Source organism: Plectropomus leopardus, chromosome 6 (assembly GCF_008729295.1).
Source record: "Plectropomus leopardus isolate mb chromosome 6, YSFRI_Pleo_2.0, whole genome shotgun sequence".
Lineage (NCBI taxonomy): Eukaryota > Metazoa > Chordata > Actinopteri > Perciformes > Serranidae > Plectropomus > Plectropomus leopardus.
Window position 1 is genome coordinate 35,500,819 of NC_056468.1, and position 23,534 is coordinate 35,524,352.

The 23,534-nt window shown below is 38.3% G+C and overlaps 1 protein-coding gene across 1 annotated transcript in view; it reads right to left on the reverse strand.

The window, feature by feature from the left end:
- Positions 1-15,080, reverse strand: part of LOC121944723 (spermatid perinuclear RNA-binding protein-like) — a 117,266-nt gene extending 102,186 nt beyond the window's left edge. The window contains exon 1 of the mRNA XM_042488612.1: positions 14,758-15,080. The gene's annotated coding sequence lies outside the window, so the exon portion shown is untranslated. The remainder of the gene's footprint in view (positions 1-14,757) is intronic.
- Positions 15,081-23,534: the final 8,454 nt, after the last annotated feature.

Here is a 23,534-nt window from a genome sequence, read left to right on the forward strand (position 1 = left end):
TCTACAAGGAAGCAAAAATGGTTCTTCTATGGATTTAAACCTAAGAGCCTTTTATGGTTCTGGTTAGCACCTTTACTTCTAAAAGTGAAAAAGCAACACTGGTGTGCAGATGCACATGCATTTTCAGATTTTCGATGTATCCGACGGAGCCGCCAGAACACAGCATGAGAACCGAATAAATGGCCCTCAGTGTCAGAACCCGAACACGCCGTGAAAAACACAAAGAAAGTGGAGCTTTTATGTCCTCGGCTGAAGAGATAAAAGCTGAAACTCCCGGCAGCTTTCGCGGGTCATGATGCAATTCCTGGAGTCCACTGAGCTCAGGTGAAGCAGCAGGAGAGTCTCGTCTGAAGCGGCGCGCTCGACTAATGGCTTTCATTAGTGCAGCTCTGGATGCACAGCACTCCTCCTCATCGCTCCCTCAGCTCACACTCTGACTGCTTCTCAGCACTCCTGCTCTCCAGCGTGAAACAAGAGAGGAGATAAAATCACCTGCTCCTTTAACCAGCCGCGTCCCCGCACATCACCTCCACCTGACCTGAGGCACTTTAACCTGCACAGGTAGCCTCAGTGTCGACTTCTGTACATATTGTTTATTTTTTTATTTCATTTTCAAGCCTTTCTGTTTTCACCAGATGTAAACTTAGGGCTGAGCGATATGACTTTAAAATAATATTGCGATATTTTAAGGCTATATCACGATACACAATCTATATCGCAATATCTTTAGGTTAATAGTTTAATAATAAAGTTGCATACACTACTGTTATAATAGCGTTTAATCAAATATGGTTATAAGGAAGTTAAATACAGAACTTTTACAATGAAATTCAAAGAGTACTGTTATACTTAAATAAATCAGCTTTTATTTTAAAGGACCCGGCTCGTCTCAGGCTGAAGTGTCGATGTTTTTATTGTGGACTTGAAGTTTGCAGTCAACAGTTGGACATTAGCAGACAGTTAAACAGATACCGCATTAGGATTCACTCACTGTAAGCGGACAACAAACTGACAGCTTTCCAGTTCAAGTCGCACTGGCGCTCCATGGTCCAAAATATGACTGAACGGTAGAAAATTATCTTAAAATGAGTACAAAAAAAGTTGGAAAAAGGGAGGTAATAAAATAGAAACAGTGCTTACAAATTATTTTAACTTTATAACACAATTTAAATATGCAATTATGATAATTATAAATATAGGTTGTCCCTAACTTCTTTCTTTTTTTGCTAGACTGTTTTTCTTCTAAATTTTCTAATTTCTTACAATTTGTGGAACCTTTCCTACCAAGATGCTCATTGATTTTTTCCCCCATGTTTTTGCAAGAAATCACAGCGATTTCCATAATTTAATTTAATTTAATTCATTAGCACACACAATTTGATAAAAACAAGTAGATAATAACAATCACAATTCTGCAGGAAAGGTTAAGAAACCCGGAGGGGTTTATAGTTAAAACCTTACTTGACTTTTTTCCCTAGCTTTTTAGAAATAATTTTCTACATTTTCTTATGTCTTGTAATTTGTGGAACATTTCCTACCAAGTTGCTCATTGATTTTTTCCCATGTTTTTGCGAGATATCACATTAAATTAAATTAAATTAAAATGTTGCAGGTGAGGTTAAGAAACCCGGAGGGGCTTAAAGTAAAAACCTTGCTCAACTTTTTTTCCCTAGCTTTTTATAAACAATTTTCTAAATCTTCTAATATATAATCTAATGTTTAATTTAATTTATTTTACTAGCACACAGATTTGATAAAACAAGTAGATAATAACAAACAGAATTTTGCAAGAAAGGTTAAAAAACCAAAAGGGGCTTTTAGTAAAAACCCTTTTCTGGGTTCAAAGGTTGAATAACTTGTGAAAGTCATATGAAAGCAGCATGAGTCGCAAGTGATGTCGCTCCAGGCATTAAAGGGTTAAAGCAGAGTGACCCTGCAGCCAGCAGTAAGGAAAACTCTGACACGTTTCCCGCTTTAAATCAGTAAATAAATGACAATGCATTTTGTTGAGAATTCACATAATCACATAAAATTATATAGAATAAAATGAATGTCATTATGTTCAGGGAGTATTAGCAGCAGAAGACATGAGACTGAACAAAAAGCCAAATTTGACTCAATATATTAGTCCAACCCTGAAATCCACTCTTTATGCTTCTCCAGACTTCTGTGGCAGAACGAGCTGTCCTTCACCTGAGGGAGCCGGCTGAATGCTACCAGAGTAGGAACGCCTGTGTGAATATTTCAATCCCTGAGAATCTGCTGGCAAAGTGCTCTGCCTCTCTGTGGGTCTTTTTCGGCGAGCCTCAAACAAGCGGCACTCATCCTCCTCGAGCCGAGCGGCGCTGAAAGATATGCGAGGGAGATCTTAAGGGGAGAGACGGGGCCTGGTGCGGGGATTTGTTTTTCTGGGCTGACAACAATCAGGTGGGCCTGTTCGTCCCGAGGATAAGGCTGAAGAAAACGGCCTGCAGGATAAACACGGCAAACTGTGCTCGCAGGTTTAACGTGAGACGTACTGCCTCTGGGCGAGACTGCAACCTCAAACTCAAAAACACACTAAGGACGCAGAAATAAATGAGAGTGAACACCTCACAGCTGTATCGCTCCGTGCACCAAACAAGTAGCCACTTACAGTTTACATACATGTCTGTAAAAACATGAACGCTTCACACGCAGAAAGTGTCTACATTCAGTTTTAAGGTGGACACCCAATATAAGTGTCACCAATTCAGTAAGTGACCAAATATCTCCCCCCTTTGTTCCTGCAGGGTTGCCCTCATAATCATGATGTAACGGTTACCGGTTGTCATGATAGTAACATAAAAAATTCCCGGCCATTATACCATTCAAATGTTATTTTTTATGATAACTGTGTGTGATTATTGTGCTTAGAATTACTGTAAATACTGTCAGCAAGGTCCGAAATCAATGCCCTTTGCTGCATGTCACCCCCTCCCCCTCCGCGCTTCCATGCTTAAGCTGTCCTGTCATCAAATAAAGGCAAAATAACCCAAAATATAATCTTTACCAAAAAAAACAAACCTAACCGTCCATCACTTTGGTGCCTAATCCCAACCATCGGTGCAGTCCGCACTGTTGTGTGAGCATAGGGACAATGTCGCTTCATCCCACCACGTGTATTTGTTGACATCGAGGGAACGGACTGCATCATCTCACCACGTGCTTTTCTTTAGCAGCATCCCAGCACATCATAGCTTGATGTGGCAAGGATACCTAAAACGTCATAGGTTGATGTGACCGAACATCACCATGTGATGAGCTCAGAGTGAAAATATGTTGGTCAGACTGCAATGCGTCAACTAAATTTAGGAGCACTATATATACTACTCAGTTATTCTTCACACCACACTCTTGGAGCACAGAGCACACTCTGGCCACAGACGGAGCGGCAGAATGCCAGACGCAGTGAAAATAAATCTCAAGTGTTTATTGCGCTGTGTCTAAAAGTTTGCTTTCACTCACTCTGCAGCAGCTGCTCCTCTCAACCATCAATCTGATCTGATCTGATCAGCTCTAACTGGATCAAGTGATCAATTATCAACGGTGTGACACAAATTCCTTAAACTGCTGCAAAGGAAAAAAGGAAGTACGCCTGTGCTGCATTAATGGGTCAATGAAAACGTAGGATTGAGGGAAACGGACACACAAACTGATCTTGACCTTTGACCACCAAATTCTAATCAGTTCATTGGAGAATCCAAGTGGGTGTTTTTCCCAAGTATGAAGAAATTCCCTCATGGCGTTCTTAAGATATTACACTACAAGAATGAGACAGATGAGGTCACAGTGACCTTGACCTTTGACCACCAACATTAATCAGTTCATCATTTAGTTCAAGTGAACATTTGTGCCACATTTGAAAAAAATCCCTCAAAGCATTTCTGAGATATCAGAAAACATAATGCCTCTGGTAAAAGTTACCGCTTGCAGGGAGTCATTAAAATATTCCTCTCTTTCTATCACAGTCTGAGATAAAATTACAACATTTCATCTTCCCGCCTGCAGGTTCTCAGCAGGTGTTCAGACTGTTCCAGTAAAAAAAAACTTCCATCTGATTGTTGTTGCCATTTGTCTATTTTAACCAGTTTGAATACCTTATTGGACTTTAAACCCATCACAGAGAGACCTGATCCGGCCTTGACTTGACTGACTTGTTCCTCACTAAACTGATCAGAAAGCAGCACACAAACTTTCAATCGCTCAGACTAAAAAGACTACATCTTTGCGTGGGTGCAAAGTCAGCACATAGGGAGTTATAAAGAGATGACCTGAGCTGCTGAATGGACTTCTTCATTTATTATTAAAACGGAGCATTAGGAGTGTAGAAACTACCTCTGTGACTTCTTCATCTGTTGCTGCTGCTGACTCTACAGATCAATATTTTTATATTACAAATAAATCAATGTGAAATGTGAAAGATGTTGCTCATGATTGAGTCACTGAGAATTTTCAGAAACTCTGCAGCTCCATGAGCATTTAGCACACAACTATATTTCCTTCAGGTGTTGGTGGAGACCAGAAACAGCACCGTTAGAGAGATAATATTGGGCTGATATTTATCAGGTGTACACAAACAAACAGAGACGCCAAATTGATGATGATGTTGCTCAGGTAGTGCTGGTTGCTCAGATAATCAGCTGTTTGCTTATCCACTTTTTACAAAAATAATATGTCAGTTTTTGTTTGTAACCGGAGATGGCTTCACACTATGACTGAGTCGACCACCAGGGGGCAGGATATCAGCTGTCTGTGCATGGAAAGGCAGATTTCAAACTGCTGTCAAAAACTCACTTATCAAGACAAAATTTGAGAATTTGCAGACTTCATCTAGACAGAACAGAGATGTTGATCATTTGTTTTTACAGATATTGATTTTTTCCATAACTGATGTTTAAAAATGCCATTTTCCCAAAGATTTCCCAAAGGGCAGAATTCAAAATAATACTTAATAGTACTTGAATACTCCCATACTGCACTTGAGTCTTTCTTTTAGTATCCTGGAGGTAAGTAGAGGCATGTTGTCCACCTTTATCTGGCAAAATGCCAAATATCGGCCCTGATAATCAGCCAGGCCGATCTGTCTACTAATAATCACTATCGGCCCTGAAAAGCCAATATCAGTCGACCTCTACCATAAATCCTGCAGAAAGTGCAAGAAGGTATAAAAGTATGAAATATTTCATACTGCCGATGCCCAGTCAGTGCATCCCTACACAAATTCTCAACATCAACCTATTCTTTCACTCAGGCGTGAGCTCAGCGTCTGAAACAACTCGTTACCTCTTTCTGCAAGATTCAGTCTGCTAATTAATTCAGTAAACATCCTTTCAACTAACTCCGCTGATTTGCACAACATCAAAAAAAGATTTTCTTTCTGATTTTAATAAAACAATGCAGGAGGGAAAGCTTCAGCAGAAATTTCGGCATGTTCTGTGATGCCTCGACTTGTTTTAAAAGGTAAATGTGGCGTGCTAGCTGATGCTGGCCCTGTGATGGTGGCCGGGGGGGGGTTTTTGGGGGGGGGCAAGTCCCAGTGCTGGCAGGAGCAGCCGACTGGCAGCTACAACAATTCAAACATCCAGAGTGCTGCGGGGTTTCTGTTTTCAGAGCACATCAAACAGCTCAGGAGAAGAGACGTCCTCGGGGACTCTCAGAAAAAAAACGCACCGTGTGCCGGATGATGAGGTATTTATTTCAACAGGGCAAAGTCAGAAAGACGGCTGGTTCAGATCTGATTCCCTCTTTCACGTCTGCAGCACGGCTCCGAAATGAGGCGACTTTCTGAGGTTTATAGCGCAGGATGAGTCGAGCTCTCCACGCTCTCTGGGTGGGTGAGACGGGGGGGCGACGCTGAAATAAGAGAAGATGGAGCTGATGGCAGCAGGAGCCTCTGCGCTCAGGTTTCACTGTTTCACCTCAACAGACCCGCTGAGTTACAGCGAGGAGACGCAGCCGCTGCAGCAGAGCCAAACGCAGCCTGATGCTCAGTGTTGGCAGCAGCACGAGTAAACAATATGCTGATGTAGCCATCACGAAATATTAATATCAATTCATAATTAATGTGGGTGCAATGTTATGTTGGGTCGACACTGAGCAGTTGTGAGGTCAACTGCTAATGCTGCTGACTACAGAAACAGAAAAAAAACTCTGTTCACATAAAAATGTTCGCCAAATGTATTTTGTTTTGTGTGTGTGTTTTATTCATTAACTTTGCTTTAACCCTTTAACACCTGGATCAAATTGTGCTGTGATCAGATGCATTTCACAAGCATTTAAAATCCTAGAAAATTGTGTTTTGTTGTTGTTTTTAAACAACATGACAAACAAGCAACTTGGCAAGAAATGCCCTGCAAACTGCAAAAAAATTACTTCAAGGTGACACAGAATTGGTCAATAAGGGGGTGGTGGAGGTATTATTGAATATTATTTATTTTTTAAAAAAACTATAGGGAAATGTTCAGAAAACTACATTTAAAATTCTTATAATTATTTAAAATAATGTTACTGAGAAAAATATATTTGATCACTTTCTTGAGGTCATTTTCCTGTTGTTGTCTTGTTTTTGTTTTTTACTTTTCTTTTGTCCTTTCTTATGTCCGATGGGCATTTTGGAGTTGTTTTTCTTGCTCACATTTTTATTTTGTTCGCCTATTTTATTTGTAATTTTCAAAATAAATTAATAATAATTTTCTAAATAACTAATTAACTTGCTTTCTTGCTTACTTTTCTTTTTTTCAGGTAATTTTCTTGTAAATTTGACTTATATCTTGATAATGTTTGGGCCATTTCTTGGTTACATAGTTTCCTTTTTTTCTTGTTAAAGAAATCCTGACAGTTTGCTCGGGTTTCTCTACAGCTCTGTACATTTTGGGTTACTCTGCCGAAAGACTTAAAGACATCAGGGGCATCTAAGTGAAGCTTGACCACAGATAAACAAACTAACAAAAAGACTATAAATCTGCAGTGATAATTTGTTTTCTTTGATGATTTATGCTTTTGGCAAATTCATCCTTCGTGTACACAGACATAGAATACTCTTACTAGAATAACTAGTAAGAGTAACTTATATGAAGCTTTTAAAGTCTAAGTTAGTCAAAAGTACCATGTAAAATAAGTCATCTTCTGAATGGACTTTGGTACACAAGTGACAGCAGATTTTCTCTTGTTTGTTGTGTTTTGTCCGTTCTGGGCTACTGTAGAAACATGCCGTTGCAACACGGCGATCTCTGTACATGAGGACCTGCTCCCTATGTAGATATTAGCGGTTCGTTCTGAGGTAACAAAAACAAAACAATTCTTTTTTCACGCTGATTTGACACTAAAGAAATCAGAATTGCTTTTTTATATTCCATCTCCTAAATCCTACACACTCGACCTCGAACTTTTATCCTTTGCTCTGGCATTAAAAAAAAAAAAAAGTTTTGGTAGAAAAACAGGAAAATAAGTTAATGTGACTTCAGTCATGCAGCCGAACAGTGTGCTCACATTAATTGTTTTTGTTTGTTTCTTGCTTTATTTTGCTCACACCAATCAGCAGTCAGCGATGGCTGTCAGTTCATTTCGGCAGTCGTCACTGAACCTGTTAGCTGTAACTGTGAAGAGCTGCTGTCTCTGTAAGTCGACTCCTAACAGCTTGTACAGCTGCGTCAGTCTCGTCCACACTCGCTGCCATTTTTTGGAGCCACTTTTTCTGCTGCTATTTTTCATAGATTTCATAGTTTGGACTCACTCAGTGAATCAGAGATGTGGGCACTGACTCAGCCTGGAAACAAGATATTTTATCAGCCCTGGAAGTAAACGGAAACCGCAATCACTATGTGGAAATGAGTCCGAGTTCTGATGTTTCTGAATGTTTACACTTCGTTAAATGAGGATTAAACGAGAGCAACTCTGAGGACGCAGCAGTTATAGACTCCTGTTCAGGTTTCACAGCCTGTTGGAGATGGCTGGTTGGCAAATAGACAAGAAACTATCCTACAACATAACAATACGCCCTGCTGAAGTCTCATTATGTTTCATCAAGACTAATGTTTCCCCACCGGTCCGTCACTAGTCCAGATTTCTCCTTAGTCATTAGTTCAAGGTCCACATGTAAGAGATATGACCAAATATTACATTTCATTTGACAAATGTAAATAACATGTGGGCTTAAATAAAATAAAACATATTGCAAAAATAGGGTGCAATTAGTTAAAACCAGGGGCATTTTAGGATTTAAGGATTTGAGGCTAAGCCTGGACCTCTGTAGGAAAAAAAACAGAAAAACATGTCTTTCCTTTATAATTTTGGGGAATTTTAAAAACTTTAGGCATTTGTTTTTCTTTAAAACTTTTTGGTTTTTGTTTTTCACAAATTTTGGGGGGATTTTTTTTTTTCTAAATTTCCTTTTTGCAATTTTTTTCCTCTAAAAAACTGTGGAGATTTCTTTTTCTTTGAAGACTTTTTGGTGTTTTTTTCCATTACAAATTTTTGCATGTTTTTTTTTTATTATTACTTTGTCGCAGTTTTATTATTCTATTTTTTTCCTCTAAAGAATTTTGGAATTGAAAGTGAACATTCCTTCAAGATTGCAAATCCCCCAAAATAAAAATTGGAAAAATGACACCATTTATCACAGCCAGAAACTTTAAAAACATCATCAGATCATGGTTGGATTTTCAAATTTCTGATGGCGGTTGAACACATCGTGTGTGATGAACACTCAAGGAAAAGTATTTGTAGCTTTGGAAAGGGGCCAAAAAGAAAGTTTTTTGGCAAACTTGACGAGTCACTTGCAGCCCATTCAGAGTGGACCCACAACCCACTTTTGGACTGCGACCCACCAGTTGGGAACCACTGATTTACACCCTCCCTCCCTCCCTCACCTGCTCCTGAAAGACGCCCACAGCGACAGTATTTCAGCTGCGTCCTTGTTGACCATTTATGCTGCTTATGTTGTTGCCTGAGCCTGATAAACACCCCACCGTACGTCACCGGTGCAGGTTTCAGCCGGGGCGGCCGGCTCCTGCAGGCCCCAGGAATGTAAATAGACACGGTAACTTGAAGCTGATGTTGGTGCGCGGCCGCCTCGGCACCGACTGCAGCTAAAAGCGTTGACGAGGATGCAGGGGCTTCTCTTGTAAATGAGGATCAGGTGTGTTTGTGTGACATTTTGCTTTCAATTAGAGCTGTCCGGCCCTGTGCGTCAGGAATACACAAATGTTTTCTTAACAGTAAATCCTCAGCGCGCACACACACACACACACACACACACACACACACACATACACACACAGAAAGGTCTGATCAGTGAAAGCTACAGCTCTGCAGAGGTGCAGTCTGCTGATCAACCTGAAACACTCGGAGCAAAACTTGAGCTGCCAGCAGCTTTTCAGACAAGACTTTTTCATTGTGCTTCTTTCCTTTAAGTTTTCTTTCTCAAAATTTGGCAGGTAATTAATATGACAAAGGATTCTCCTGTGCATCATTTTTAATTATTTTTTTTACATATTGTGTCCTGTGATGTTGCTTCTTATTTAGAAAAAAACAGAGGTGTGTTGCGCCTCTGCAGTGTCCACATTAGGGGTGTCAGTTTTCACTGCTTTTGATTTTGGCAGCAAATGACCGCTTATAAACAAAACAAAACAAAACAAAACAACTGAAAAAAAATTACATGAAATAAAATAAAAAACATGATGAGAAATAAAAATTAAATTAAAAAAACAAAAACTGAAAAGAAAGTACGTGAAAAAAGAGCTGCAGGATTTATGGGAAAAATCTCACAATCTCGATTCACGTCTATGCTTTTTCAAAATGACAGATATTTACTTGCTCCTGTATCACTATGCATTTTTGTTCTATAAATATGCATTTGTGTTGCGTCACTGAAGATGAAAACTCAATGTTTCCAGCTTTGCCGTCTTCACAGTAAAAGCTATCAAATAGCTGCTGAAAATCTCAGCTAAATGCTAGGCTAAATTATACAACATAAAATGCCATAGGCTTAAGATAATAACATTTGCATGATGTATTTGTTGAGAAAACAAATATAGGAGAAAATAATTTAAACAAAAAATAATAGGGCCTCATTGTTTTGGTGAGCTTTAGCATTGCATTTCAAGGCGCTATCCATATAAAGGTGGTGAAATTTTGATTTGTTTGGGTGTAAACTTCTTGTCTTTTTGATTATTTTCCGTTGGCTTTAATGACATTTGGCCAGCTGTGTTAACGTGGAAACGCGGCGCCCACTGCCCACCCTCTGATCATAGATGTATTTAGAGAACTGGATACAGTGTTGAACACGGAGTCCCGTTCTGCCTCATTTCAACAAATTTTAAATTATTAACTTTTTTTGCTCCAATTTAGACACTATTACCAGTGATTCAGCACGACAGATTAATTTAATTTGGATATGTTCTGATCTTCTGTGTCAGTTTCAGTAAAGTTTGCTTAAATGATTGTCATTTTTTACAGGTAAGAATTAAGACGGATGAGTTGAAAAGGATTTTTTTTTGTTTCCAGTTGGGTTTATGGTCATTTTAAGTCAAGACGAGGAAAAGGTTTTTGGGCTGCCCGCTGTTATCCTGTCTGGCTCTATCATGATTCAGTCTTTAACACTTAGATTCTGGAGAGCTTCAAACACTGAATTTAATTATGAATGTTTTGGGTGAAGCTCTAATGAGTACAGGAAAAAAAAACGTGAAATATCATGGCTGTTGTTGTTTCTAGCAGAGGAAAATATGACACTTAAAAATGTAGCGTCCAGCGGTGGCACTGGAACAATTAGCTGATTGATCTATTCTTCAGCTGACAGAAAATGACTCGCTGGGTATTTTAATGAGCGATTAATCACTTCAAATCGCAGGGCGACAGATGTTCGCCAGCTGCGAGGGGTGGAAACAAACGACAGGTGAAGGATGAAAACTTAATTTCATCACCATAATATGATCTATATCTGGCAAAGACTGAGGCTCAGTATCGGTTTTCATTCCTCTCTCCGCAGTATCGATTAGACTAAATTTAAATGTACGGCCATTTTTCATAGTGGAGTTAAATCAGCTTAATTGCTCCAACTCTAGATTTACGAAAAAGTTTAAAAATTGAAAAAACAAGCACTTTTTTTTTGGAGGAAGGCCAGATTTTTGCCTTAAGGCTGCTGTTTGCCAACAACATAGATTATCAATCAATATAAAGTATATAAGGATAATAATATCTCATAATATATTGATGCTTCTTGGATCCTTGTCAGCCCAAATAACAATTTTGCAACATTAGTTTAAGGTAACTTTTTTGAACACCTGCTTGATGGATCCACACATTTATGTTCAGACAATAATAAATAAAATATTAAATAAATCACTTTTCTCTGGTGCCAGTTGACACTGACATTTTATTTTTTATTGAAAAATATTTCAAAAATTGTTTAATTCAATGCCAAAACTTCCCAAACTAGAGCTGCAGCGATTGATCTATTTACCAATTATACCAGAAAAATTTTGGCATTATCATTGGTAGTCTTGATCATCAATTAATCATGTTTGAGTCTTTTTTTTAATAAAAAAAAATCCAGCTTCTTACATATAAATATTTCTGGTTCCCTTTGTCTTCTACAATTGTCAAACAGACGACTTTGGGTTTTTGACTGTCGGCTGCACAAACAAGACATTTTAAGACTGTGATGAGCATTTTTTGTTGTCATTTTCTGACTTTTTTTTAACCAAATATCTTATCGATTTTCCAAGAAAATCTCCCACATGTCCGCTGTGACGAGGCGCTCTGGAGCAGCATCACACAGTTTTTATAATCAGCCTCCAGCTGCTGTGGATCACTTAAGGCTCTGCAGTCCGTGCGGTGACGGCTGTGATGGCGTCCTTTTGATCCGCCCTGTCAGCAGTATCACACAGCGTGTTCGTGGCAAAGTGATTTCCTCTAAGTGAATATCTCAGAGTGTTTGAGATTCCCTGTTGATGCTCTTTAATTTTCATGATGGAAAACACGGATTCTGAGTTTCTCTGTATTTTTTGCCTCTTTTCAGCATCCAGAGCCTCTAAGAAACTCATTTAAAGGATCATGGGGAATTTAAGGTCTCCATGGTAACCAGATCAATATGTTTATATACAAAATGTCCTGCCACACCTATTAACTGACAATATACGGTATTTTTACGCCTCTGAGCCGCCGATAACCGAGGCCAGGGGCATTATGTTTATGGGTTGACGTACGTACATCCCGTTCTTGTAAACACAATATCTCAAGAACACCTTAAGGATTTTCTTCAAATTTGGCACAAACATCCACTTTGACTCAATGGCAATACTTAAGAAATTGGTTTAATATGTCAAAGGTCAAGACTCAACGATAAACTCGTAAGAAACTGGTTCAATAGGTCAAAGGTAAAGGTCAAAGTTCTTTCTCATTCTCTTGAACGTGATATCTCAAGAACATCTCAAGGGGGTTTCTTCAAATTTGGCACAAACGTCCACTTGGACTCAATGCTGAAGTCATTAGATTTTGGTAGTCATTGGTCAAAGGTCAAGGTCACTGTGACCTACTCTGTCTCTTTCTTGTAAATGTGCTTACCTCAAGAACCTCTTGAGGATATTTCATAAACTTTGGCACAAACATCCACTTTCACTCAACGATGAACTCATGAAAATGCTTCAATATTCATTTGGACGGCGGAGACACCGGCGAGGACACCGGTGGAGACACCGACGGAGAATGAGAGCGGAGCAGAGAGTTTGGATTGTCACACCTCCTCTACATTTATGCACAACACCGGAGCCCCCCAGGGCCGTGTGCTCGGCCCCCTCCTGTTCACACTGTACACCGATGACTGCACTCAGACATCAGGACGACGACACCGTCATCATCGGCCGTATTCAAACAATGATGAGAGTTCATACGAAGAGGAAATCAACAATCTGTCAGAGAGGTGCACAGAAAACAACCTACTGCTCAACGTCAGTAAAACCAAGGAGCTGATTGTTGATTTTAGAAAGAAGAAGGCAAAGACACACACCCCTGTCTTCATCAGCGGAGCTGAGGTGGAGCAGGTGAACAGCTACAGGTTCCTTTGAATTACTATCACTGAGAACCTTTCTTTATCACACATCGCCACCCAGGTTAAAAAAGCACAGAAAAGGCTCTACGTCCTGCGGAAACTCAGGAAGGCTGAATTCCAGAGCAAGATCCTGGTCAACTTCTACGGAGGAACAATAGAAAACATACTGGAAACATCACCAGCTGGCATGGTTCGTGCTCGGCCCAGGACAGGAAGCTCTACAGCGGCTGATTCAAACTGCCAGAACATCACTGGTTCCCATCTACAGAACATCACTGGTTCCCATCTACAGAACATCACTGGTTCCCATATACAGAACATCACTGGTTCCCATCTACATTATTATTATTATTATTATTATTATTATTATTATTAATATTATTATTATCATCATTATCAGAAGCCATTTTTTAAATAAATAAAAATATGGGGTCCATTAAAAAGTAAATATTTAAATACATTTTTTTTTTGTTATTATTTCCTCAAAGCCAATAAAAAATGCAAAGAAAAAAGTTCTTCCACTGCTTTTTTTCTTCCCGAGACACCCCTAACTGTATTGGTACGTATGAATATCAGGTTATTTTCTCCCTCCTCATGCACCAAACTGAAAGTCTGCTCAGCCCTGGAGGGTTAAAACCTGCAAAATATTGATTAGTGGGATCCTCTGAGCTAAATGTGATAAATGATTCAGTTAGCAGATGCATCAGTAGGCCTACAGCATACTACACTACGGCTTTTTTATGGTGTCTTTTTTTTGTACATACTATGACTTTTTTGTGATTTTTGATGGCATATTATACTATGACTTTTTTGGTTTTGGGGCTGGAGATTCTATTCTGTGAGTTTTTCAATGTTTTTAAAATATTTTTTACATACTATAATCTGACTTTTCCACGATTTTTGACTACATACCACACTAAACCTTTTTCTATGATTTTTAAAACAGTGTACAATGACATTTTTCATGTTTTTTGATGACATAGTATACTGAGTTTTTTCTTTTTTTTTTTAAATTATTTTTGACAAAACACTATATTACAACTTTTTTACAATCATTTTTGACAACATATTGTAATATGACTTTTTTCATGTTTTTTAATGACATACCATAATATGACTTTTTAAATTATTTTTTGACGGCATACTATATTATGACTTTTTTAAAAATAATTTTTGACAACAAACTGACTTTTTTCATGATTTTGGATAACATATGATCTATTTAACTTATTTATCGTTAAAGTTTTTGACGATATAATATTTTTTAATGACTTACTTTACACTGGCTTCTCTAATGTTTTCTGATAAAACGCTATATTTGGACTTTTTTCTGGCGTTTGACGCCTGTAGCGACTCCAAACAAACACTTCACGTGACATGATGGAAACTTCATGTTTCTGGCAGGTGGACTCACCTGAGCTACCTGCCACAGCAGCTCGTGTCTCTGGGGAAAACCGTATTTTCTGTTTTTTTTTCTCTTTAAATGTTAAAAACCAAAGTCAGCGTGCAGAGAGCTGCACGCGCGCTGGACGGTTAACGGACGGCCGGAGGAAAACTTGCCGTTAATCTCGTTAAAAAACACTTCGGTAAATTGAGACATTTAAACACGCAGACGCCGGAGCTGAAGTTACCCGGGACAACAACACGGCCCAATCATCCCCACTCAACTGTCACCGAGAGCGGACACTTACCTTCACCGGGATCCGCTCAGCACCGGCAGGAGGAGGAAGCTCGGCGTGTCCGAAAAAGAAAAAAACCTCCTCACAAACACTTTGTAGCTGTTGTTTTTGTTTCCGGTGACAGAAATTAAGTCCAGTTCGGGGGTCAGTTTGTATCCGGACAAACGGCGTGGAGTGGAAGCCGGCGGCGGAAGCGGCAGCAACAACAACAACCGCGGCGGCGGCGACGGTCTCCGGTCTCCGGTCAGTCAGCCTGCTGTCAGCGCTCAGCGCAGGGGGAGCGGAGGATGCGGCTGCGCATGCGCCCACCGACTGCTACTGCGAAACAGAGATCGTCAAATGAGAAGATGCTCCGGCAGAGATTTTTTTTTTTTTTTTTTTTTTTTTTTTATGAACATAGATATTTATTAATTTTCTGAGAAATTCATTGTTTACCCTACGGAAGCGGATTATGTGATGGCCATTTATGATGGAGAAAACAATTTGGGGCAAATCGAGATTAAAGTCAAAATGACGAGAATAATATATAGTAGTAGTATATAGTAATAGTCAACATTTCAAGAAAAAAAGTCGAAATTTCGAGAATAAAGTCGAAACGTAATTTTGAGATTAAAGTTAAAATGACGACATTGTCGAAATTTTTTCCACTTTATTCTCGAAATTTTGACTTTATTCTCGAAATTTCAACTTTATTCTCGTCGAAATTTAGACTTGAATCTCGATTTGCCCCAAATTATTTTTTCCATCAAAAATGGCCCTTATCTGCTTCCGTACATTGTGCACAGTTCAACAGACAATTATAAACTGCAGAAGGGCTTGGCTTTTTATTCCGTCGTATCTTATATATACGAAAAAGCATTAGGGTCATATTTAAAATATAACAAAATAAAATAAATAAGGACTTAAGGGGCATGTGAAAAAATGTGCAGATTTTTTTTTATTCTCTGTATCTGTTACTGTACCACTCGTGACATTCAGTCAAGTCTTTTATTCGTTTATATACTATTGTAAGATGTGCTTTTTTACTATTTGTTTATATTTAGATATAAATTGTTGCTCTGACTGCCTGAACTATTGTCTCTTGTATATTGTACATTTGTGTGTGTGTGTGTGTGTGTGTGTGTGTGTGTGTGTGTGTGTGTGTGTATGTGCGTGTGTGCGTGTGTGTGTGTGTGTGTGCGTGTGCGTGTGTGTGTCATAATAGTGTGGCTGTATCACATGATGCACGCATTTATTATTCATTCATTCATTTATTTATTTATTCATTTATTTATTCATTCATTCATTATTCAGTATGTATTTCATTTGTTATTATGTCCTGTTTTGTTGTTGTTGTTGTTGTTTGTAACCTGATGTTTACCTATAATTTGTGTCAAAAACAAATAAAAACAATTTGTCAAATAAAATAAAATATAATAAATAATAAATAAAAAATAAAATCAAATAAAATGCTTACATTTGGAAAACAAAGTCATAATATTATGAGATTCAAGTTGTAATTTACAGAAGATATGTATTTATATTTTTTTATTTTTTACTTCCATACTAGTTTAATATACTGCATTGTAGCACAAGGTAAAGTTTTATATTTTACAAACTTTACACACTCAGGACATTATCCATATTAAAATGTAACATTAAGGTAATTCAGTCATATAGTGAAGTTGTAATTTGGCCTGCAGAGCTTCCACAGGGCAAAGTACTGAGCAGTGTAAGGAGGTGGGAATTTGGTGCAGATGTGGCAGTGTGTGTGTGTGTGTGTGTGTGTGTGTATGTAGGTATTTTAATGAACACTGTGCTGAAAATACACACAAAATTATAACTTTAATGCAGCTATATCCAGAATGCCTGTAAAGCAGTCTGAGCTCAAGATTAATGGACGATCAGCCACCAACTATTTTTACTCTGTAAACAAACTTTCCCCTTAAAATGCCGCAGAAAGCAGCAGACAGATATGCACCTTCCATCTGCAGCCTCTAATTTGCACGCTGCTACGCGGTTCCTTCACCCCGCGTGTCTGCGCTCTGTTTACTGTTAAATCATGTGCAGCCAAAACCAGCGTGTTGCACAGGAACCACTCAGACCTCTGTGGTGTCTCGCACTGGTTGGTTTGGCATCTTGGACGCACAGTTCACAAAGTGGAGACAAATTGTATTGAAGCCTACAAGACAGTCCGTCACTGCACATATAACTGCAGGGGACACTCAACTGGCTTTGGGGCCCAATTTTGCAAAATGACAGGAGGCCAGGGGCCAGTTGCAGCAGCGCCAAACATGTTTCTAGGATGTTAGGACATTTCCAGGATTTCAGGTCATTTCTCTGATTTAAGAGCATTTCAAAGATTTTTAGGACATGTCTAATTTTAGGACATTTCTAGGATTTTTAGATGATTCTCAGATTTTAGGGCATTTCTGAAATTTTTAGGACATTTTTCAGATTTGAGGACATTTCTAGGATTTTAGGATATTTTTAGGGTTTTAGGATATTTCTAGGATTTAAGCATATTTCCAGGACATTACGAGGAGTTAAGGACATTTCTTAGATTTTTAAGACGTTTCTTGGATTTTAGGACATTTCTAGGATTTTAGGATGTTTTAGGGTTTTTGGAAATTTCTATGATTTTTTAGGGTTTTAGGACATTTCCTTGATGCTTTCAGAAACTTTGAATAACAATATGAGCCTGTCAGTGGCAAAAACAAACACTTTTAGTGGATGTAAATTAATGGTGCTTAAATACCCGAGTGGTTACATTGCAGCTTGTTTATGAATCAGTTTTAAAAAAATTTAAAAAATGTTGTTCCCTTTAAGTCACTTGGGCATAAAAATTTTGGAAAACATGGTAGAAGATGAAGAATACTAAAGTTATCCTTAAAAAAGGTCAGTCTCATTTAGTACATAATGCATTACAGTATGTGTATATGAAGAAAACTAGAATATGTGGCTGGAGACTCTCTGCCTGACCTCATGTACCCTGTGCAATGTTATAAATAGACAGCCATGCCATAAAATGTGTAGGTTTTAGATTCAGCATGTACAGTATCCTGTCAGTATCCTCTTACTCGGGAATGAAACATGCATCCACCAGGTGTGCTTCAGCATTAGCACCAAAGATAAAGAGCATTTAAGCACACATGGCAGACTGCACTCGGTGAGATTTTTAAAGCCCACTGTTGTGCAGTAATGTGCTGAAGCTGAGAGATGCAGATCTCGTCAGCTCTCCTGTTGTGTGCTCTGATTCGAAGCTCATTTGAATACAAGAAAAGGACAGTGAGAACTGTGTGAAAATTCACAGGCGAGGTGTGAAGATTGTTGAAGTTTGGTCTTCACAGTAATGCAACTCTTACATTTCTTTGTTGGTTAGATTCTGATCAATGAAAAACATGCATTTTGATTAAAAAAACATGAAAGTATAGTGAGCAGTGTCACTGCTCACTTTTCTGCTGTAGCACAAACATTTTTTGACTCAAGGTCCTCTTGTAAGCTGTTTTTAGAGCTTTCTACTGCATGTCATGTCATGTAAAGTCTTCCTATTCAAGTAATGCACCAAAATTTATACAGTATCTTGAGCCAGTAATGCACTCACATGGCCAATACGCCGAAGAAGGAAGCAGTCCATTAAATTTAGGGGAAGGGGTGGGTCAAAACAACACAGGACTTTCCCTAAAAGACCAGCGTTTAGAAACGTGTGAACTTTGTCTGAATAATTAAATAACTGCTCATTTTAAGGTTCATTGTCACAATGTTTTCTTTTCCCAAACCTAAGCCAACCAACTTCACTTGTCTAAACTTAACCTCAGTAACTTTAGTATAAGTGCAAAACTTTACTTTTAGTTTGTAACTTTACATTCAATGCAAAACTTTATGTTAAAAGTTGAACTTTGTGTTGAAGGTGAAATGTTACATTAGATGCAAAAACTGCACATTAAGGGAAAAACTTGTAACCTTAAGTGTAAATCTTTACGTTACAAGTGTGAAACATTTACATTAGATGCAAAACTAAAGTAAGAGAAAAACTTAAATTTATTTTAAGAGCAAAACATTAAAAGAAAAACTTAACCTTAAGTGTGAAACGTTAAGAGCGAAACTTTATGTGAAGTGCTAAACTTTACATTAAGTACAAAACTAACATTAACGGTGAATCTTTTTGCTAATTTTTGGGCCATGTCTTGTTAAGTTGCTCCCATATTTTTGAAAACAAACAAACAAATTACAATTTACTCAGGTTTCAATCAGAGTTGATAATCAGAGTCTGAAGAGATTGTAATAGAGGAGTTAAAAAGTATATTTGCCTCCAAACTGTAATGGAGAAGAAGTATAAAGTACATTGAATAAGTACAAGTAGCTTAAAAGTGTGCTCAAGTGCGGCATTTGAGTAAATTTGTTAAATTCAAAATTAAAACCAATGGATATATGCAGAGGAAAAGTCGGTAGCTTGGGTGGATTTTTTGGCTGCAAGATTCTGCAGCAGAGTGACACCTCTTAGTTTTTTTCCTCATCTCAGGTGCAAAACCACAGAAGCTGTTCTCCAGCAGAGAGCGAGGCAATTCAGGTAACACTAAGTAAGCCTGCTGGTGAGTCACCACCACCGTGCAGATTAATGCACGAAGAAGAAGAAGAAGAAGTGCACCATATTCAACATCCCATATTAACCAAATGAGCAGAACAGCTCTTTATTCACATCAGCTCGTGTCACAAATTACACTAATTGCAGCAATTTGCATGCTTAGCTGGCTTTTCTTGTTAATTAAAAGATCCTGGTGAATAATCACACACACACACACACACACACACACACACACACACACACTCACACACACTCACACACACACATTCAGAGTTGCACTCCAGTCTGATGAAGATGACATGTGACAGCTCATCATTTAGATTCCAGAGCATCTTCATCATCACGAACATGCTGTCCCTTTATGGCACAAACACACACATTTCAGTCTTTTCTTTTTTTAAACTCTGGTGTCCTCTCTTCACACACACACACACACACACACTGACGCTCTCCATCTGGTATGTGCCCACAGACGTCAGGTCCCCCACGTCTATCTATAACAGAGCATCAGCCCTTCAAGCAGTGAGGAAGAGGACGCCGCTTATCTTATCTGTCATGTTGCACCACTCTGTGGCTCCGCATGCTCAAGTAACCCTGTTTGGATGGAGAGACACTCGGGCCGTTGTTCTGCTGCATCAGCAAAGTGCTGGGTTACAGGGGTGAGCGTGTGTGTGTGTGTGTGTGTGTGTGTGTGTGTGCGGGTGTGAGTGTGAGTGTTTGAGCTCTGTCTGCGTCACTTAGCAGCAGGTGGACTGGAGAGTGAAAGCGTCTCTCTCTGCAACCCTCAAGTCTGTTTTTTTATACAAACACGCACAAGTTTGGGGTTTTTTTTAAACTTGACATGTCTTGTCCTTTTTTTACTTTTAAAGCTTCAGTATTTTTCAGCATGGACCCTAATTTCACAACATCTTTCAGTCTAAGTGACTATTTTTATCCTTATTTGATCTTACTTTTACTGGTATTATCAAGCGGATTTTATCCATTTGATTCCATGTATTCTATTCTGATTTTATTTTATTTTTACATGCAGGTTTTATTTTATCTTTTATGTGTTTTCATGTGAAGCACAATATTGAGCGATAGAGTTGCAGCTGGCAGCCGCGAAACAGGGAACAATGTAACCACTCTGGCATTTGTGCACCACACCCACTAAGGCCTAGTCCACACGGGTTTCCCAAAAAAATCCCGTCCACACCAACCGTATTTTAAAAAAAGAAGGTAGTCCTGGCCAAGATAGCAGCAAAAGAACGTCACGTAAAAAGAACAAGTAGACTAAAAACACAACAACAAAAGTTAAAACAAACAGCATACAAATTCAAACACAGGCAACAAAAAATTAAAACAAACAGTCAATTAGCAGCATTTAGAAACCGAACATGTGCACTCAATAACATGTTCTGAATGTTGCTTTGAAAATGTTCTTCCTCTGTTCTCATGTAACGTTGTGGGAATGTTTAATAATAAAGAACATTCAATGAGCTGTCACCTCTCAACATCACAAAAACAAACTGTTGCAGTTAAAACGTGACGTCTTTTAACTTTAAAGGAACATTATTTAAAATGATAATTAAAATCCTTAAAACGTTCTTCGAACATTTGATTAAAATGTTTTCTTTAAAGTCATTACATCAACTTGTAGGTAACAGGAACCTGTCGTGTCTGCATGATACACCGCTGACGGCGTCGATGTGTAACGATGTGATATAATAAAAAGCATGCTATAGCTATAGGGCTGTGAGGGGTGTTGGATCCAACAAACCCTGGACTTTCATGCAGGAGTCTGGTGTTCGCTTCCCACAGAATGATACCTGTAATATGTAATGAGTTTGTAATGTAATGGGTGTAATATGCAGACGCTGAAATCTACTGTCAAAGTGGCAACATGTGATGATTTGGTATGAGAACATTTTGAGCATTAACCAACTCTAGTTTGGTTCCTCATCTGGTTAGATGTGAAAATATGCTGCCTCTGTGCACACTTAAATGACTGTTTTAAAAAAAGGAAGAAATTAAAGGAAATTTTTAAAAAAATGCAAAGAATTTAATTTCCACTTAAAATGATACAAAAACAAGGTGCAAGAAACAAAACAAAGGCGGTAATGTTAAGAAATACAATATTTTTAAAATATGAATGCAGATGCGTTCCATCTTCACTTTTTGAACATTTTTTCTTTTTTATTGCTCTTTTTAATCTTTTTTTGTTTGTTTGTTCTCTGTACACACTGTACATGACTTTGTTATTATTATAATATATTTTTTCTACCTCCTTTGTATATATATTTGCATTATCTTGCCTTTTTAACGAATATTTCATTCAATTGCTGCTCTCTTATTTGCTGCTGTAATGAAACAACTTCCCTCACAGGATTAATAAAGTATTTCTATTCTATTCTATTCTATTTGTAACAGATGTCAACTCTGCAGGGATAAACAGGTGCTGAGGACTCCATCACTAAAAGGAAAGGACCTGGATAGCATCAGTTATGATAGATGACACATACACACACACACACACACACACACACACACACACGGATAAACAGGTAAACACGTCACTCAGCCATCACTCACAGGGTAACAAACAGCGCTGATGTCTGCAGAAACGCTGAGCTTATCTCTGTGAGATGATCAGAAACGCACAAAGAGTCAGACGCTGCAGACTCTCAGCACACTCTGCAGCTGAAGTGGTGAAAAACACCAAAGAAGAAGAAGAAGAAGAAGAAGAAGAAGAAGAAGAAGAAGAAGAAGAAGAAATAGAAGAAGAAATAGAAGAAGAAGAAATAGAAGAAGAAGAAGAAGAAGAAGAAGAAGAAGAAGAAGAAATAGAAGAAGATTGCTCCGGGGGAGCGTTCACATGTTCAGACTGCTTTAATTGCAGAATTTAATCAATTTTGAGCTCCAGTCCCCAGTATCAAATTAAATAGTTTTGCCCCTTTAATCTGATTTTTGGGGGCATTGTGCGGCGGTTATTAATCATGCGGCTCTAAAGTTTGGTCCTGCTGCTGAATGCTGATCACAGATGTCCAGGAGTCTCTCTGTCCTCAGTCAGTCCACATGAAAGCTGCTCACTGGAAAAACACTTTCACAGTAAACTCTTTCTTGTTGTTGTGAATCAGATTTATCTCCTCATCTGCGCCGTCGGGCTGACAGTGATGTCACCAAAGGTCTCTTCTGTTTACAGCAAGTTAATTCATTTAAATGCTGCATGTAGCCATCAGGCACATGTCCTTATTATTATTATCATGACAGAGATGTGCAAACTGTGTATTTTAAATTTTCACTCAAACCACATTCTTGTCCTCTTACAGCTGCAGAATCACTGACTTTATTTTAAGTCACCTCTTAAACAGATTTTTATAGACACGCTTTTTATGTGATGTAGTCTATTTTTAGTAGTACTATTATTTCTGTGTTTGCTGCTTATATTTTTTAAACTGTATTTACTCTTATTGGTTTGGGTCATAATTTGTTTTTGGGGTTTTGTAATTGTTTGTCTCTTTTGTCTGGCCTTAGTTTGGCATTCTTGTTTTTCTCTAAAACATATATATATATATATATATATATATATATATATATATTGGTTGTACCTTAACATATAAACTAAATCTCCACAGGGCAAGGCAACTTCTCCCTGACGACCTAGTTAACTTGCAGATTATCCACTACAGTAAATTGTCCTATTTATCCAATTCTTAAACAGTCTTTAAAAACAGGAAAGAGCAATGCATTGCAATGAGAAAAATATTTTTAAAAACCAACTAAAATTTAAACTCACCGGCTGCAGAATCAAGAAAAGACGGCTCACTCAGTCTTCACAGACCTCCATACAAACTGGTTTTAACGCTGCCTCCAGTCAGTCCAGGTATCAGCATAACTCCACTTCTCTGTTTCTCACCAAACAAAACACCCAAAATCTCCTCACCAAACAATTACTTCCTCCTTTGCTCTCCAAAGCCACGCCCCCTTTACCTGAGTGGAGCAGCACACCTGAGGCACGTTCACTCTCAGCACAGTGTGCAAAATGTGCAGCATTTTAATAAAATATTTGGATTAAATGATATATTTCTTTGAAAGTGTGTGCAATGGGCTTTGAGGTGTGTTTTCATGTGTGTCAGAGGTGTTATTCAATCAGCAGCGACGTGCAAACATTTAGTAGTAGATCTGTACTTATATACATGTTTGTGAATACATGTACATGTTTTCCTTTTCACGCTCTCTTTGGAAA